This window comes from Mytilus californianus, unplaced genomic scaffold, assembly GCF_021869535.1.
Source record: "Mytilus californianus isolate M0D057914Y unplaced genomic scaffold, xbMytCali1.0.p SCAF_8, whole genome shotgun sequence".
In the NCBI taxonomy this organism is placed as follows: Eukaryota; Metazoa; Mollusca; class Bivalvia; order Mytilida; family Mytilidae; genus Mytilus; species Mytilus californianus.
In genome coordinates, this window is record NW_026262734.1 from 18,286,322 (window position 1) to 18,304,340 (window position 18,019).

Consider the following 18,019-nt stretch of genomic DNA (forward strand, 5'->3'; position numbering starts at 1 on the left):
ATTTGCGGTTTCTCTACGACATAAGATTTTCTATTTTTTGCCGTAGTATTTGCGGTTTCTCTTCGACATAAGATTTTCTATTTTTTGCCGTAGTATTTGCGGTTTCTCTTCGACATAAGATTTTCTATTTTTTGCCGTAGTATTTGCGGTTTCTCTTCGACATAAGATTTTCTATTTTTTGCCGTAGTATTTGCGGTTTCTCTACGACATAAGATTTTCTATTTTTTGCCGTAGTATTTGCGGTTTCTCTTCGACATAAGATTTTCTATTTTTTGCCGTAGTATTTGCGGTTTCTCTTCGACATAAGATTTTCTATTTTTGCCGTAGTATTTGCGGTTTCTCTTCGACATAAGATTTTCTATTTTTTGCCGTAGTATTTGCGGTTTCTCTACGACATAAGATTTTCTATTTTTTGCCGTAGTATTTGCGGTTTCTCTACGACATAAGATTTTCTATTTTTTGCCGTAGTATTTGCGGTTTCTCTACGACATAAGATTTTCTATTTTTTGACGTAGTATTTGCTGTTTCTCTTCGACATAAGATTTTCTATTTTTTGCCGTAGTATTCGCGGTTTCTCTTCGACATAAGATTTTCTATTTTTTGTCGTAGTATTTTCGGTTTCTCTTAGACATAAGATTTTTTATTTTTTGCCGTAGTATTTTCGGTTTCTCTTCGACATAAGATTTTTCATATTTTTTGTATCTTCTGCCTATAATTTGAGATCAGAAAAAAAGTTTAACCCCGCAACAATTTTATGTGTGTCTGTCCCCAGTCAGGAATGTCCTTTGTCATTTTGATGGGTTTTGTTTTGGTCGGTGTACTAATAATTGAAATGCACATTTCGTAGAAAACATAAAGATATCCTCGTCATTTAAATTAATTGAGTGCTTTTTGAGATTATGAGAAATAAGTACGACATTTGTACTAAAATAATTAATGCATTTTTTTTTAATCCGAGTTTATCATTTTCATTTAAAATGTTACTTAGTAGCGAAATATATATTTTATTAATTTGCAAATTTCTAACAAAATATGCACAGGAGTTTGAATTAAAGATCCATACGTGTAAAATATTATCTCAAATGTAAACAAATATATTTAAAACATTATCACTATTTATAATTAATTTGATATATTTATACTGACTCTAAGTTAGACAGGTAATATGAACATTGATCGTCTGGTATAATGTTGAGATATAGATCCTGTTTGTAAGTAGTAGTTGCATCATAATATAATGTATACATTTTTTTATTAATTTAAAAATTCATACATTGAAGCTAGAACTGCTTGAAATATTTGTCTAGATGAAGATAAAGACTCAATTAAATCTCTGATTAATCAAAAGCATGAATGACAGTTAATCTAGACCAGGATTTAGAACAAAGCTTTGAATTTGATATAACTGTAACACACATTACTAAGTATATAATTGACATTGTGGTCATGCCAGATCGTCTATAGCAACGGGAGTGGGTAGGAGTTGGGTGTGTGTGTGTGGTGGGTGGGGTTAAGGGCTCTAAGTAGTCCATCTTCAGTGATTACTTGTCTGCCAACACTGCTGTTGTGATGTCGAAACCAGGTCTGGGCAAGGTACACTCGATTCCGATCTCAATTGACTAGTTTTTCCCAAATTTCCTGCCATAGGTCAGTTGTTCTTTCCTCGACAAATTGACCGCTATGAGATTAAGCCAGGAGTTTTGAAAGTGGTGTTAAACAGTAACCACCATAAATCAACCAATAACAACTGTTACAAATAATATAAGTTCTTTGGCTTTGCGTGTTATTAACTGATAACTTAGCTTTATTTACTTTTTTCTATACAGACCGAATTATGCAAGATGAGAAAATATGTTGTCTTGGTAACTGGAGGAAGTGGATTTCTAGGACAGCATGTAGTTAAACATTTACAGTTGTATGGTGATAGCGTCAAAGAAATAAGAGTTTTAGATAAGGTTACATATAAACAAAAGCTAGGTATTGGTTTATAATTAATATGTATAAATTTAAGTTCGTAAAATTATGTAAATGTTTAAAACTAAGGTTGCAATTACCTCAGACAAATGTGACCTTAGAACGATTCTGGCATTCTAACTTTCTTGATACCTCGGACACGTTTTATGTATTTGGCTTTCCAGGCTTTTGGTGGCAAGGGTACTTGCTGAAGGTTAATCCAGAAACGAACCTTGCAAGTTCTGAATTCATATCATACGTTATAAGCATAACTATATGAAAGAATACAGTCCGTGTAACGTAAAAGTTAACAATACGAACGATGCCCAAATCATGTACGGACGATGCCCGAACGATGTACGTACGCTTCCCGAACGGTGTACGAATGCAAACGAAACGCTGACCGAACGTTGTACGGACGCTGAACGAATGATGTACGAACGAAACCATATACCATAAACCATACCATAAACGATAACATAAGCGCCCTTTTATCGTACATCGTATGGTTTTGCGTACATCGTTTCATTAAGCGTATACCGTATCGTTTAGCGTATTAGCGTACATCGTTTCGTTTAGCGTATATCGTATCGTTTAGCGTACATCGTTTCTTGGCGTGCATAGTTTCGTTTAGCGTATATAGTTTTTTTTTTAAATATAAAACATGAATGGTGTTCTGTTATATCTTTTTATATAGGTGATAATAGGCGTAAAATTTAGATTGGATGCATGTTTCAGTTTTTGATTAATAATTTAATAAATTATAATTTGATCTGACTCGATGTTGATCCAAAATTATTTACATAAAAAGTTTGAAAAATAAACACTGAAATAAATTTGAACAAATTAAAAGATACGATTATGAATTTAGTTAGCCGTAGAAATGCGTACTTGGTGAATGTGCGAGTAAACTGCATTCTGCAGGGTATTCAGTCAACAATTTTTGAAAATAGTCTAAGGTATTAACATTTTTTTTTACCTAAATGAACAATTGATTTAAGATGGAATTCGAAATTAATCTTATGTTCTTACAAAAGGATATTCGGGGTCTTAAGGTTGACTTTTTGTCCAAAAGGTTTGTTAAATATTTTTATGTATTCTCTTTTATCGCATGTATTTTAAAATCGACTGAATAGCAGTTGTATCCATATATCGTAATTAAACCATTTTTTTTTTAGATTATAGATTTTTTTTATTCATCTATCAAATCAGTCGAAAAAAAACAAATATTCGAGAAATTTCAAATAAAAACAATTACTCGTTATGTGCCTCATCAACCCTAAACATAAATCCCTACCAATGTACATACGATTGTGTATTATTTTAACTATAAATGCACTTGACTTTAAACTATCATCAACAATTGTCCGGCAAATAAAATAGACCCTCTATTCTTTAATTGTGTTATACCTTTTTCCTCTGTTCTTTATTTTCCCCGTTATACTCTATTCTAATTTTATATTTTTTTTCTTTATTTTCCTGTATCTATACCTCCTTTATTCGGAGCAACCCCTCCCTAAATATACATATGATACACACGGTCTATAGGTCATCGCTTGTGCCGTGATACACATGTTTGCATAGCAAAGGATGTCCTTGTTCATATTGATAACATTTTAAATGTCCTCCTAATAATACATATAATAGTTGCCACTGGACATTAAACAGCTAACTCTAAATTCATCCGTCATATTCTTAGTTTTGTTATAATGTGTAAATCACACAACATGATGAACAAAAAATTATTGCAGATTTTCACTGCCGAAATAATAATAAGTAAACAAAACCACTCAATCACATCCCTACGCCACAAAGTCTAGCCTTTTCACATGTAAATTATTTTCATAAATCTATTTCAAAATAATTTTAAACAATTTTAAATTAAACGGTCATTTTTCTTATTTGCCAAAAAAAAAAAAAACAACACCAACCAGTTATTTTCATTTCTTATTTTAAACAGATCGATTGTTTTCAATGGTCGGTGCCTGACAGCATCTATAAAATCTATCACCATGTTTGCCAATAAGAAAGCTACATAGAACAGGAAAACAACAATGTCTTAGAAATACTTCCACGCCCTATTTTCCAATTTCTGTTGTAATGTGGTTTAATGCAAAAAAAGGTAACTCCTGAATACTGATTTGTACCCATCAAGCATTTGGGGTTAATAACAAATCTATGGTAGTCTCTTTTTCTTTACTCGCAAAGTATTCGACTAAATCATGTTTTATTTATGAAAATTGTTCATTGCTGACGAATGTTAAATATTGATCCCTAGATTTTCAATTGTTTACTGGTTAGGTTACTGTCTGATTTCGCAAACCTGACATTTTATGGTCATTATTTGTTGCATCCAATTGCACCAATTTATTTAAAAGATATTAACGCGACACCGTACGAGAGTCGTTACTTTACATAAACTACTAGTATTTTTTTTTCTATAACGAAATACGAAACCACTTCTCGCAATTCGCTTTGGGGTAATTGTGCTTCTCTTTTGACAAAAAATCTAAATTTCAGAAATTGTTGTTGAGATTGTTTCATAAAATATCTATTGAACATTTTTACTGATATTGAACTGAAATATTTTACGTTTTTATTTACCGTTATAACTTTGATAACCATTTCAATGCAAAATATATGTGAACAGAACGTGTATATTGTTTTGTAAAGTCATTGTTTATTTCTCGATTTGAGGAGAATTCGTTTGAACTTTACCTTGCAGCAATTTATCCTCAGGCGTACACAGGTGTGAATTCAAGCGTACACAGGTGTGTATGTTGTCATTTTGAATGGATTAACAGAAAGAGTATAGCGTGTTTAATACACCAAGATAAAATATCCGATGACAATAGAGAAACAATAATTAAATTGTTTAAATTAATTGAAAATAAACATTCAATCTTTGTCAATTCCGGAATTGTATACAATATTACAGTGGAACAATTTTCGATTACGTTCTATGCAATTTGCATAAAATTAAAATATGAAGTTAAAAGAATAGTACTTTTAATCTTAAGAATTAAATGTTTCATTTCCCATGCAATTAATAATAATTGCACATCTGTTTAATTTACTTTACCGGAATTCTTTAACTTGTATTTAAAACTGGCGATGTTAAAATGCTAACAATCGTAAAACTATCTTTATTTTTAAGTTTTTAATTGAAAAAAAAAAATACAACAGTACAACATGCGTGATTTTTTAAATTTTCTTTTTAACATTTCATTCTTTCATAATCAAATTAATCTGCCAATCACTTAAACGAATTATTTGTAAAAAATATCGTTTATTTCATTAATGGATATACATACATTATAAATCTAAGCTAATACATTATTTTGCTTGAGGATTTTTTTTTAACAAGTTTTTTTTTTATATTCTATGATAATTTTGTGCAATGCTGAACAGGATAGCCGTCATTAATCCAAATTAGTTATACTGTAGTTGTAATAAAAGGCATATCTTAGTAATGATATTGACGATTTTAGAACAGTTCGTCCCAACCTCGTTGTTCTTGAAACAATCTTTACTAGTAGACTTGTAAGTTTCCTGACGTATTAGCGCCATTGAGGATGAGCGCCAAAGGTTCTTTCTAACAGACAAAGCAGACTAGTAGCGTTTCGTTAGTTTGTTTTTGGGGCAGTAGAGCCCAACCACTGGTACAGATAAACAGAATCACCATACAAGCTTATGTTGTCAACACTATCAGAAAAGGATTCCCATCGTCGGATGGGGTATATGAAGGCCAAGAATGTACAAGTGACATGTCTGACTCTGAACAGCTAGTAAACCGACTTAACAATGATCTATAGAAATCGACCGCTTGTTCTTGATATTTGAAACTGCATGCGTATATATACGTTTATGAGAGTGATTATTTATCTTGTGTCTGACGAAAACTAAATGCCTGCATGGTTAAATCTTGCCATTTCGTGATGGTTTGATGGGTGTCACTCAAAATCGTAATTCAAAAATTGTGTTTGTGAGATGTAGATTCACTTTAATAACGAATTTCGTCTATATATTTCACAAGTGTATACCACGGAGAAGCTCTAAAGGTATATTACTCCCATTTTGTTTAGATGTGAACCATCGATGTTTACAGCAATATTTAATGAATAAGATGATGATGATGGTAGAAAGAAATATGAGTGTCATGTGGCAAATATTACATGAATGTCGGATCGTGAGTTATCTATCTGTATGAAAAGATTTCCAATACAACCATATTGAGTAGGAATTTTTACATGCTATACTCGAGTCGTACTAGTATTACAGGCTTCTCATGTCGTTTGAATCAGACTGACACATCTTTTACTTTAAGATGTATGAAAGGTTCTATATATATATTAAATGTAACAATGATCAAACGCCTGCAGGCAATAACTAAACGGGTATGAAGTTTTTATACAGATTTATTCTTATTTACATAATCATTAACAAACTAAATAAATTGAACAAAGAAACACAGTGACACTACGATATAACGAATGGGATACTTATTTATTTTTAACCAAGCTATGCATCAAGTTATCGAACGTGAATACCAATTTGGAACACGATGTGTGATTTTGTATAACTAAAAATGTCAAACGAGCAGTAACTTTGTCTTGCAAACATTTTTTTTTACTATGCCTCTCTTTATCTCTTTTCCCTTACAATTACTATTACCCTTTTCGTCGATAATTCTCCATATAGTATATTGTTCTCTATTCGGTTATCTTTTTTCACGATGCCACTCTATCTCCGCTCCTTTACAATGACTATTTCCACTGTCGTTCTAATCCTTATAAAGATAGGGACATTGGACATAGAAGGAGCTCTCTTATCTTTAATAAATAAATATTGATACTGACTATAAGTGCTGCATTACTTTACATCTGCATGTTTGCCAATCGTCAAAAGCTTGCATTTGCGTGAAGAATTTTTTTTTTAAAAGAAGGGTCCAGAATCATGACAAAACAGTATTTATTTCACAAAAAATAAGGTCATGTTTATAAAATTTTAAAACTTATTATCAGCAAAAATAGTGGATAATATTATTATCAGAACATCATTCATTAACAGGTGGAATTATAATTTCAAACACGCACAAGATAAACAACGTCGAACACAAATATATGTGGTTCAATAAATGTTACCTGTGCACGCCGGGTACCCCAATACAGAAGCCATGCATGAACCTGTATTATATAATTGTGTAATACGAATTTTTAGTCGACAGGATGTCACTGGAGTACACAAGGACGTGTATCTAATATAGTATACGTCCTTGGGATAACTAACGGAATGTGTCGCTCTGACACGACATCTATCAATAATTCTGACATACCTATTATCAATTCGGGAGGAGGCCAAAATATATATATATATATATAAACTCCATTTCCCGGTTGCTACAAACAATGTGGTCGAAGGAACTGCTTGTGTTGTAAAGCTGCCAATACAAGCAGTTCTTTCATCAGCTCCGTTACTAAACAAAATTATACCATCTACTCAAATTCCAACTGTAAAACGGAGAACTCAATTTATATATTAACATGTGACACTTGTGGCATTCAGTATGTGGGAGAAACAATGGACAAATTTAATATTCGGCTCAATAACCATCGTTCATGGTACAAAACCAACAAAAACTGTCCTCTCACTAGACATCTTCGTTCAACGAAACATTCTTTTGATAATGTTACTTTCCAAATCATAGAAGTCAACACCGAGTGGGACACCACGGCGAGAAGGAGAAGAGAAAATTTTTGGATCCACCAACTTCACACTTTAGAACCTGATGGTCTTAACGAAAAAGATAAGAAAAGATACAGGAAAGATAAAGAATAATTTAGTACACAGCATCGTCCTTTTTATCCTGTAATATTGGCCAATGGACGTTGCTAACTTCAACTACCAATTTTGTAAAAATCTTGAACTTCATCCAAATTATGTATTATTTTCAAGGCAGCTAAATTCAAGTGCAACATATACATTGAGCTGCAAAAGTTTCTTATCATCTACATCCGATTTCACCTGGATAGATGCACGCTTGATAAAGCTAGTTAGTCTAGCGAAATATTGCGTTTATTTTCATCATTTTGTAAATATTTTAAACATTCTTATATTTACATACTAAATAGTGTGTTAAAATTACATTGTTAGGCAATCTATATATATATATATATATATATATATATATATATATATAATAAGATAACGTAAATAAGATTTAAAAAGGAAAAAAAACTATACATTTGTTACCATACATACCAGATAGGGTCACACATTTAACTGTAAAGTGTCTTTATAAGTGACTGTTCCGAATTGATCCTGTATCAATTTGATAAAGTTAAAAGATTAGTTAAAAAACACTTTTAATAAAAAATTGAGATGTCCAATTTTTCGATGTTTACATTTCTATAACCTGGGAATATTATACTATATCAACATATTTTGTCTTTTCTAAAACCGGTACGTCTAAACACCGCTCAGGACCTCCTGAGTGCACTCAGGACATATAAAGTGCACTCAGGACATGAAATAGTTGTTTCAGTGAGTAGTGAACGTATGCATTCGATAGATAATTTAATTCTCCATCTTATAATTTTTGTTTTGATAAATTAAGAAGTTTTCATTGGCACGCGCCGATTTTATGAAATATGTCAGGCATGACCGATAATTATATTGAATATCAATTATTATGTTGATTAGGTCGTTTGATCTTTAATAATTAGGAGTGATTAGTAATGGTACTTACCTCATACAAGTAAGCTTGGCAAACAAACAAAACCAAGATGTCTTTGGAAAAATAAAGAACAATGAAGATATATTGTTTTAGAAAAAAATGTTAAATAAACTTTTCGTTTTGTTTGTAATAATTGAAGCCATTTGAGAAATATGAGAAATCTACATATAGTTGGGAAATTAATCTTTATTCAATTCATTTCATTTGAAAACGTTCAAAAATATCGATATAAATTATTGCAAAATGTGGCGATTATTTCTAAACAATTTCATGTAGTAGTTTGGTTTTACATTGAGCTCGTTCTTGTCCAGTATTAAGATTCCTTGAGCAGTTTTAATGTAAAAGTAAATTCTGAAGAATGATTTGTTGTAAAACAGTGAAAAGAAAATGTCTAAATCTTATTTCTGAGTAATACGAATGTTTAACAAATCAGCATTTAGTAAGATTTTATTTCTCATTTAAATCGTTCTTGTCCATGCAGTAATACATGCCTAGAACGAATTTCAATGTGTAAATAAATTCTGAAAAAAAATGAATTAGTCTCCGTTTTCTGAAAATTATCATATTTGGGTATTATTTCTAAACATTTTGTAAGTAAGATTGTAGTATGATTCTAAACTAAATTAAATCAAATGATTTTTTTATTGTAAAACAAATGAAAAAAAATATTTAATTTTGTTTCTCAGTTCTTCCCATGTTTATTTTGTCAGTTTACTGTCCTAAATAAGTGCTATCGTATATTGAACTCTCGCCATTTATCCTATTTTGGTTTTTTACTGTAAAAAAAATTATGAACATTTCGGTCCGTACAGAAAACATGATGTATCATTTCAATGTTGGTTTTCGAAAACAAAAGAACAGCGAGAAAGACTATTTCGGAGACTGTTGATTGACACGAAATCCGTTCAAACCACGACTAAGTCTTCGTGCACATATTATGAAGTGCCAAAACCCCAGAAACTTGCTCGTAAGCCAAACCAAAGAAAAAGACCAAGGACAGCATGTACGCAGCCAAGATATTAGACTTAGCAAATCAAATAAATAAATTCATCTAAATATTGTCATTGTAAATATTGTACATAATTGTCTTCTCTGTACCTATGTATATGGTTTATTGAGAATAAAGATATACAAATTCAATAAAATTTGATATTCAGTAAACATTATTTTTGTTTATTAAGTTGATTTGGAGAGAGGGAAAAAAATCCCAAAGAAAAATTTAACTACATTAAACAATCCCTAAAAACTTAAAACATCGTGTTATTAATTTTAAACGTAACACTGTACTCACAACACAATTCATAAACAACAATACAGATAATCCAATCAATTTTGTTGATTGAATAATTCACGCCTCAGTAGTTGTGTAATCAGTGACACGTGCCCTCATTATTTTATAAGAATTGACATATCTATCTAAGTTCGATTTCAAATTCTACCAAAATTTAACTCTTAAATAAGTAGCATGTAAAGAATATATACAGCCATCCTGTGTGCAAATACGATGCCTATAAAGGGTCCTGAGTGCACTTTGTATGTCCTGAGTGCACTCAGGACGTCCTGAGCAGTGTTTAGACGTACCCTTCTAAAACCTCTTCCTAACATTGCTCCTTGTCAATAGCCGTTAAATATCATAATTAAAAAAAGTTATTTATCGTATAACTTTATTAATTTGAAAATTATCTTGTCTAAATACGGAACTATTCTTTATATAAATCAATGCACTTTATATAAAAGAGGCATACTAAAGAATCTTTTGTAAATCAGTGATTGTTACAAGAATACTGCATTTTTCTTACTTATAATTGAAACTTTTCTTCCTCATCAAATCTATTTTTTTTTAATCAACGAGATCTTATCATATAAGGATTTGATAACTATTATAACTATCAGAACTGCTAGGTTATTATGTTATTAAAAAAGGATAATTACCACCAAATCTCCCTCGAAACAAGATTTTCAAAATGGTCTTCATACATCAACTTGTGCTTGCTATAGATGTAACTATTTGCTGTTAGTTTAAGGTTGTACAAACATGTCTGATACAATTCTTTCTTTTTTTTTGTGGATTTGGGAAAACTATTTAGACTTTTGTCATAACCTTGTCGGACAGAACAGCCGTACGCTAGACAAGACATTTTCACACTGAATGATCGTCTACGGTAATCCCCGATTGATGATGGGAGTTTTTAACGCACGGTAAATAAATCCCTGATTCATTTTGGTCTTTGATGTTTTTAGATATCACGTGACTTTTTAGATCGAACATGCCGACAAGATGGCGATATGTCGAGAACTGATAGTGAATTTCAAAAATCGATTTTGATCTCTTTTCATAGAGAATAAAAGTTTTGTTATTTATGAACATGTGGTTTTTTATACTTAAAGAACAAAATATCAATTTTTCATTTTTTCGCGGAGTTTCCCTTGAAGAGTTGGGAAGTAGGAATTCCGAGTTTTAATTGAATGTTCTAAATCTTTGTGTATTTCTGATATATGATAGTACAGACTCAAAAATGTCTTTGTTTTGCTGAAATGAAAGGTCACCGTTACCAGCCAATAGAAGCAAAATGGGTATAGAAGATCTTTCTAATTTTGAAAACAATATTTCTCTTGCTTCGTTGATAAAAGGGCACTTAAAAAATAATGAATACTACCCTCAACAGGATGACCATAGCTGGCGGCCATGCCGGATTGGGTTTAATATTAATAAGGTTTAAATCTGCATTTGAAGAACTGCACCATATTTCTCAACTGTATATCAATGATATTAAGATTTCTATCACCACAACTAAACTAGGAAGTGCGTACTGTGAATAAATTATTATACTCAGTTTACTATTGTTTACAACAATTTATCACATATAATACCACGTTAACAATTAGGCCCGAGGACACATTTATTTCGTAGTGCATTTCTTTTAGACAATAAATTCAAAATAAAAAATCGCACCTGCTCTATCTCAAAAAGATTTTTACAGGGAAGTGTACTACTATTGGGACACATAATATCAAAATTATAGAAACTTCTACCAGCTCTAACTCAAAATATTAACAATTCTGTGATAAGGGGGTCTAAAATTCAGTTTGACAGCTTCAGACGTACAAATGTACTCTTGTTTACCTTTTTTAACTGGACCAAATCACTCCTTAACATAAAGATTCAGCACCCAAATTGTTTTAACATGTAATTTCATCCCCCTTCTTAATATTTCATGCATTAAATTTCAAGAAATTAACATGTAATTTCATCCCCCTTCTTAATATTTCATGCATTAAATTTCAAGAAATAAATTGGGAAAGTATATCCAAAAAAAAAATGCAAGTTAAGCACTGTTAACACTAGGAATTATATTCGTAGGGTGACGGTGTTTGAAAGTCTGATGGAGACAGCATCAAGGATTTAATAAGGCAAAGCTTTTGTTGTACTCAATCTTACTTAAAGTTTTCTTTATTATATTTAATAGATATATATATCCGAGATACGATAATGTAGTTTTCTTTTTTATATCAAACCTGATCACCTATGATATATATATGGAAGTTTTTAACAACCTTGACTGGCTATACAGCCCTTGCACGGTCGGTTCATCTATGATACAACAAATGGAAGTTTTTAACGACCTTGACTGGCTATACAGCCCTTGCACGGTCGGCCCTGGCTTGCGCCTTTTTGGGCATTAAATAATTTAATTTTACCATATGGTAATTGATATAATTTAGAATGACAAAAAAAATTATTAAAAAATAATATAAAGTAAAAATTTGAATAACTTAATGAATAAATAAATGGATGAATAAGTTAATAAATAAAGAAAACAAAAGAATATAAAAATAAATAAAATAAAATAATATAAAAATGAAATTTTCATATAAAACATAAAATAAAAAAAAAAAATAAAAAAAAAAAAAATATACGTAAAAATAAATAATTAATAAACACGGAGCCACCAGAAGTAGGAACAGGAGGAAAGCTAGGCCAAGCAAACAGCAGTGAACGGCAGCAACGTTGTCCTGGTACACCAGCAGCCAAGTAAAGAGCGGAAAATTTTGATATGCCAAATTGTGTATGTGAATTTATTTGCCAAATATTTTGTATAAACCGAAAGATGCCTAAATTTGTGTATGCGAGTTTTGCAAAAATAATTAGTAAGATGTTTTGTATGTACTATAAAAAAAAGAGAATTAAGTACAATAAAAATAAAATAAATAAAAAACCAAAGGGTGTATGTATAATTTTGACTGCTTTGTGCTAGTGCTACTTATATTGAGACTTAATAGTGCTAGTGCACTGGAACGCTGCCCGCTAATTAAAACTGGGTTAGCGCAAACCAGATCTTGCAAAGTACCATTTTTTAAGTCTTAGATTTGACTTGCGGCTTAATGATATGGAAAATTTATATAAGGACCAAAAGTAGACACAAAAATAATTTGGGTGCCGCGAATTTGGAAAAAAAACAAAGATTATCGCGAGTTACTGTTTAGTTAGCATAATTTCAATAGTTTAATTTACTTAGCACTACATATATTTTGACTAATTTTAAATATGTTTAATCATTTCAAACATTTATTAAATTATAAATTTATTTCGATTTTAATTCGTCTTGAAGAGCTTGCTGTACTGCCGGTTACAGCCTGACTCCATTTCTGAGTCACTGACCCGGATAACTCTTGCAGTGTAGTTCATCTTCTTAACGATGTTTTGTTGAGCCGTCTTGAAGAGCCTGCTGTACTGCCGGTTACGACCTGACTCCATTTCTGAGTCACTGACCCGGATAACTCTTGCAGTGCAGTTGGTCTTGTTACCGATGTGTTGTTAAGCCGTCTTGAAGAGTCTGCTGAACTGCCGGTTACGGCCTGACTCCATTTCTGAGTCACTGACCCGGATAACTCTTGCAGTGCAGTTGGTCTTGTTACCGATGTGTTGTTAAGCCGTCTTGAAGAGTCTGCTGAACTGCCGGTTACGGCCTGACTCCATTTCTGAGTCACTGACCCGGATAACTCTTGCAGTGTATTTTATTTATTTTATTTATATTACTTTTATTATTTTTAATACTTATATAAATTTGTGGTAATCAATTTCTGTTAAATATTGAACCAAGCACGACCAGACATATTGTTGTTTATCTTTAGGAGGATCTAGCAATATTTTGGTATTAACATTTTGTATTTGAACCTTATCCAAGTTTGATTGTAAATTTTGTCTGGCTTGTGAGTGATGAATACAGTTAACTAGTACGTGTTCTATATACTCTTTAATGCCGCATGTATTACATATTGGAGATACATTGCGTGATTTTTTAAATTTTCTTTTTAACATTTCATTCTTTCATAATCAAATTAATCTGCCAATCACTTAAACGAATTATTTGTAAAAAATATCGTTTATTTCATTAATGGATATACATACATTATAAATCTAAGCTAATACATTATTTTGCTTGAGGATTTTTTTTTAACAAGTTTTTTTTTTATATTCTATGATAATTTTGTGCAATGCTGAACAGGATAGCCGTCATTAATCCAAATTAGTTATACTGTAGTTGTAATAAAAGGCATATCTTAGTAATGATATTGACGATTTTAGAACAGTTCGTCCCAACCTCGTTGTTCTTGAAACAATCTTTACTAGTAGACTTGTAAGTTTCCTGACGTATTAGCGCCATTGAGGATGAGCGCCAAAGGTTCTTTCTAACAGACAAAGCAGACTAGTAGCGTTTCGTTAGTTTGTTTTTGGGGCAGTAGAGCCCAACCACTGGTACAGATAAACAGAATCACCATACAAGCTTATGTTGTCAACACTATCAGAAAAGGATTCCCATCGTCGGATGGGGTATATGAAGGCCAAGAATGTACAAGTGACATGTCTGACTCTGAACAGCTAGTAAACCGACTTAACAATGATCTATAGAAATCGACCGCTTGTTCTTGATATTTGAAACTGCATGCGTATATATACGTTTATGAGAGTGATTATTTATCTTGTGTCTGACGAAAACTAAATGCCTGCATGGTTAAATCTTGCCATTTCGTGATGGTTTGATGGGTGTCACTCAAAATCGTAATTCAAAAATTGTGTTTGTGAGATGTAGATTCACTTTAATAACGAATTTCGTCTATATATTTCACAAGTGTATACCACGGAGAAGCTCTAAAGGTATATTACTCCCATTTTGTTTAGATGTGAACCATCGATGTTTACAGCAATATTTAATGAATAAGATGATGATGATGGTAGAAAGAAATATGAGTGTCATGTGGCAAATATTACATGAATGTCGGATCGTGAGTTATCTATCTGTATGAAAAGATTTCCAATACAACCATATTGAGTAGGAATTTTTACATGCTATACTCGAGTCGTACTAGTATTACAGGCTTCTCATGTCGTTTGAATCAGACTGACACATCTTTTACTTTAAGATGTATGAAAGGTTCTATATATATATTAAATGTAACAATGATCAAACGCCTGCAGGCAATAACTAAACGGGTATGAAGTTTTTATACAGATTTATTCTTATTTACATAATCATTAACAAACTAAATAAATTGAACAAAGAAACACAGTGACACTACGATATAACGAATGGGATACTTATTTATTTTTAACCAAGCTATGCATCAAGTTATCGAACGTGAATACCAATTTGGAACACGATGTGTGATTTTGTATAACTAAAAATGTCAAACGAGCAGTAACTTTGTCTTGCAAACATTTTTTTTTACTATGCCTCTCTTTATCTCTTTTCCCTTACAATTACTATTACCCTTTTCGTCGATAATTCTCCATATAGTATATTGTTCTCTATTCGGTTATCTTTTTTCACGATGCCACTCTATCTCCGCTCCTTTACAATGACTATTTCCACTGTCGTTCTAATCCTTATAAAGATAGGGACATTGGACATAGAAGGAGCTCTCTTATCTTTAATAAATAAATATTGATACTGACTATAAGTGCTGCATTACTTTACATCTGCATGTTTGCCAATCGTCAAAAGCTTGCATTTGCGTGAAGAATTTTTTTTTTAAAAGAAGGGTCCAGAATCATGACAAAACAGTATTTATTTCACAAAAAATAAGGTCATGTTTATAAAATTTTAAAACTTATTATCAGCAAAAATAGTGGATAATATTATTATCAGAACATCATTCATTAACAGGTGGAATTATAATTTCAAACACGCACAAGATAAACAACGTCGAACACAAATATATGTGGTTCAATAAATGTTACCTGTGCACGCCGGGTACCCCAATACAGAAGCCATGCATGAACCTGTATTATATAATTGTGTAATACGAATTTTTAGTCGACAGGATGTCACTGGAGTACACAAGGACGTGTATCTAATATAGTATACGTCCTTGGGATAACTAACGGAATGTGTCGCTCTGACACGACATCTATCAATAATTCTGACATACCTATTATCAATTCGGGAGGAGGCCAAAATATATATATATATATATAAACTCCATTTCCCGGTTGCTACAAACAATGTGGTCGAAGGAACTGCTTGTGTTGTAAAGCTGCCAATACAAGCAGTTCTTTCATCAGCTCCGTTACTAAACAAAATTATACCATCTACTCAAATTCCAACTGTAAAACGGAGAACTCAATTTATATATTAACATGTGACACTTGTGGCATTCAGTATGTGGGAGAAACAATGGACAAATTTAATATTCGGCTCAATAACCATCGTTCATGGTACAAAACCAACAAAAACTGTCCTCTCACTAGACATCTTCGTTCAACGAAACATTCTTTTGATAATGTTACTTTCCAAATCATAGAAGTCAACACCGAGTGGGACACCACGGCGAGAAGGAGAAGAGAAAATTTTTGGATCCACCAACTTCACACTTTAGAACCTGATGGTCTTAACGAAAAAGATAAGAAAAGATACAGGAAAGATAAAGAATAATTAAGTACACAGCATCGTCCTTTTTATCCTGTAATATTGGCCAATGGACGTTGCTAACTTCAACTACCAATTTTGTAAAAATCTTGAACTTCATCCAAATTATGTATTATTTTCAAGGCAGCTAAATTCAAGTGCAACATATACATTGAGCTGCAAAAGTTTCTTATCATCTACATCCGATTTCACCTGGATAAATGCACGCTTGATAAAGCTAGTTAGTCTAGCGAAATATTGCGTTTATTTTCATCATTTTGTAAATATTTTAAACATTCTTATATTTACATACTAAATAGTGTGTTAAAATTACATTGTTAGGCAATCTATATATATATATATATATATATATAAAATGACTGAATAATAGCCAACGATAAATCTTACGGGGCGATGGATCATATAAATATGATACAGTACACTACAAAATATAATATATAACCAGTCTAAAAGGGTACAACATCACCAAAAAATGACAATAAACGAACAAATGTAACTATAAATATTTCGGATAACAGATATCCTTCATCAATATGAGCACGATGTAAAATGAATCAGATAAATCTATTCTGATTATTAAACTATAGCAATCTTGAATTCTATACAATAAAAAAAGTGAAACAGTTTCACCCGAACATCATATGTAGAGACGCTAATAAATTTTAAAATTTCCAAAAAACGACTCAAAGACATGCCTGAAATGAAAATAGTAATTATAGATATGAACTGGCACAACTTTAAAATTCCAAAATGACGTCAGTTAAGATGTTATAACAACTGCGTGTAAATACATTCCCAAAAGAACAGCACTGATCGATATAAGCTGGTAAAATATGACAAACAGAGGCTGCGTATTTATCATTCCAAATAAATAGCAGTTTTATAATGAAAAGAAAAAATAATAGTAAATTTGGGCTAAGGTTAAAAGTTGGACGTGGATGCGTACTTGTATATCCCTACCAAATGAAAAGAACCCTGGTATTTAAACTAGTAAAATTCCAAAAATTCCAAAAGAATCCTTAAAACTGTAAGAGTCAAGTAAGGAAGCCGGAGTAACTGGAAACAAATGATGTCAGGAAAATGAGTGATGGTAGGGAAAATGAGTGACTCATTCTATGTTTTTTCATTTATGCCCTCTGGGGAAACTGTCCTTAGCTTTCTTATCCAAAACCTTTCCCGAGCAAGTCTTTCGGCCCTTGACCAACCCTCGTTGTGGTCTATGATTGTGATTGTAAGGTTTTTGAGATCAGCTTGGGCGTGCCCAGGTGATCTCAAATGACGACTTACGGGGAGGTCGGGCTTGCAGGTGTAGTCACTTCGATGACCATTCATGCGTTTGTTGAAAGGCTGTTCTGTCTCGCCAATATACTGCATGCCACATCGACACTGAAGAAGGTATACA

General features: G+C 31.9%; 1 long non-coding RNA gene across 1 annotated transcript; it reads right to left on the minus strand.

Annotated features, from left to right (window-relative positions):
• Window positions 1-6,353: 6,353 nt before the first annotated feature.
• On the minus strand, window positions 6,354-15,339 carry LOC127711075 (uncharacterized). The gene is made up of 2 exons (XR_007986464.1): window positions 15,234-15,339; window positions 6,354-6,400 (listed from the first exon to the last, which is right to left on the minus strand). It is a non-coding gene; the product is annotated as an uncharacterized LOC127711075 (long non-coding RNA).
• Window positions 15,340-18,019: the final 2,680 nt, after the last annotated feature.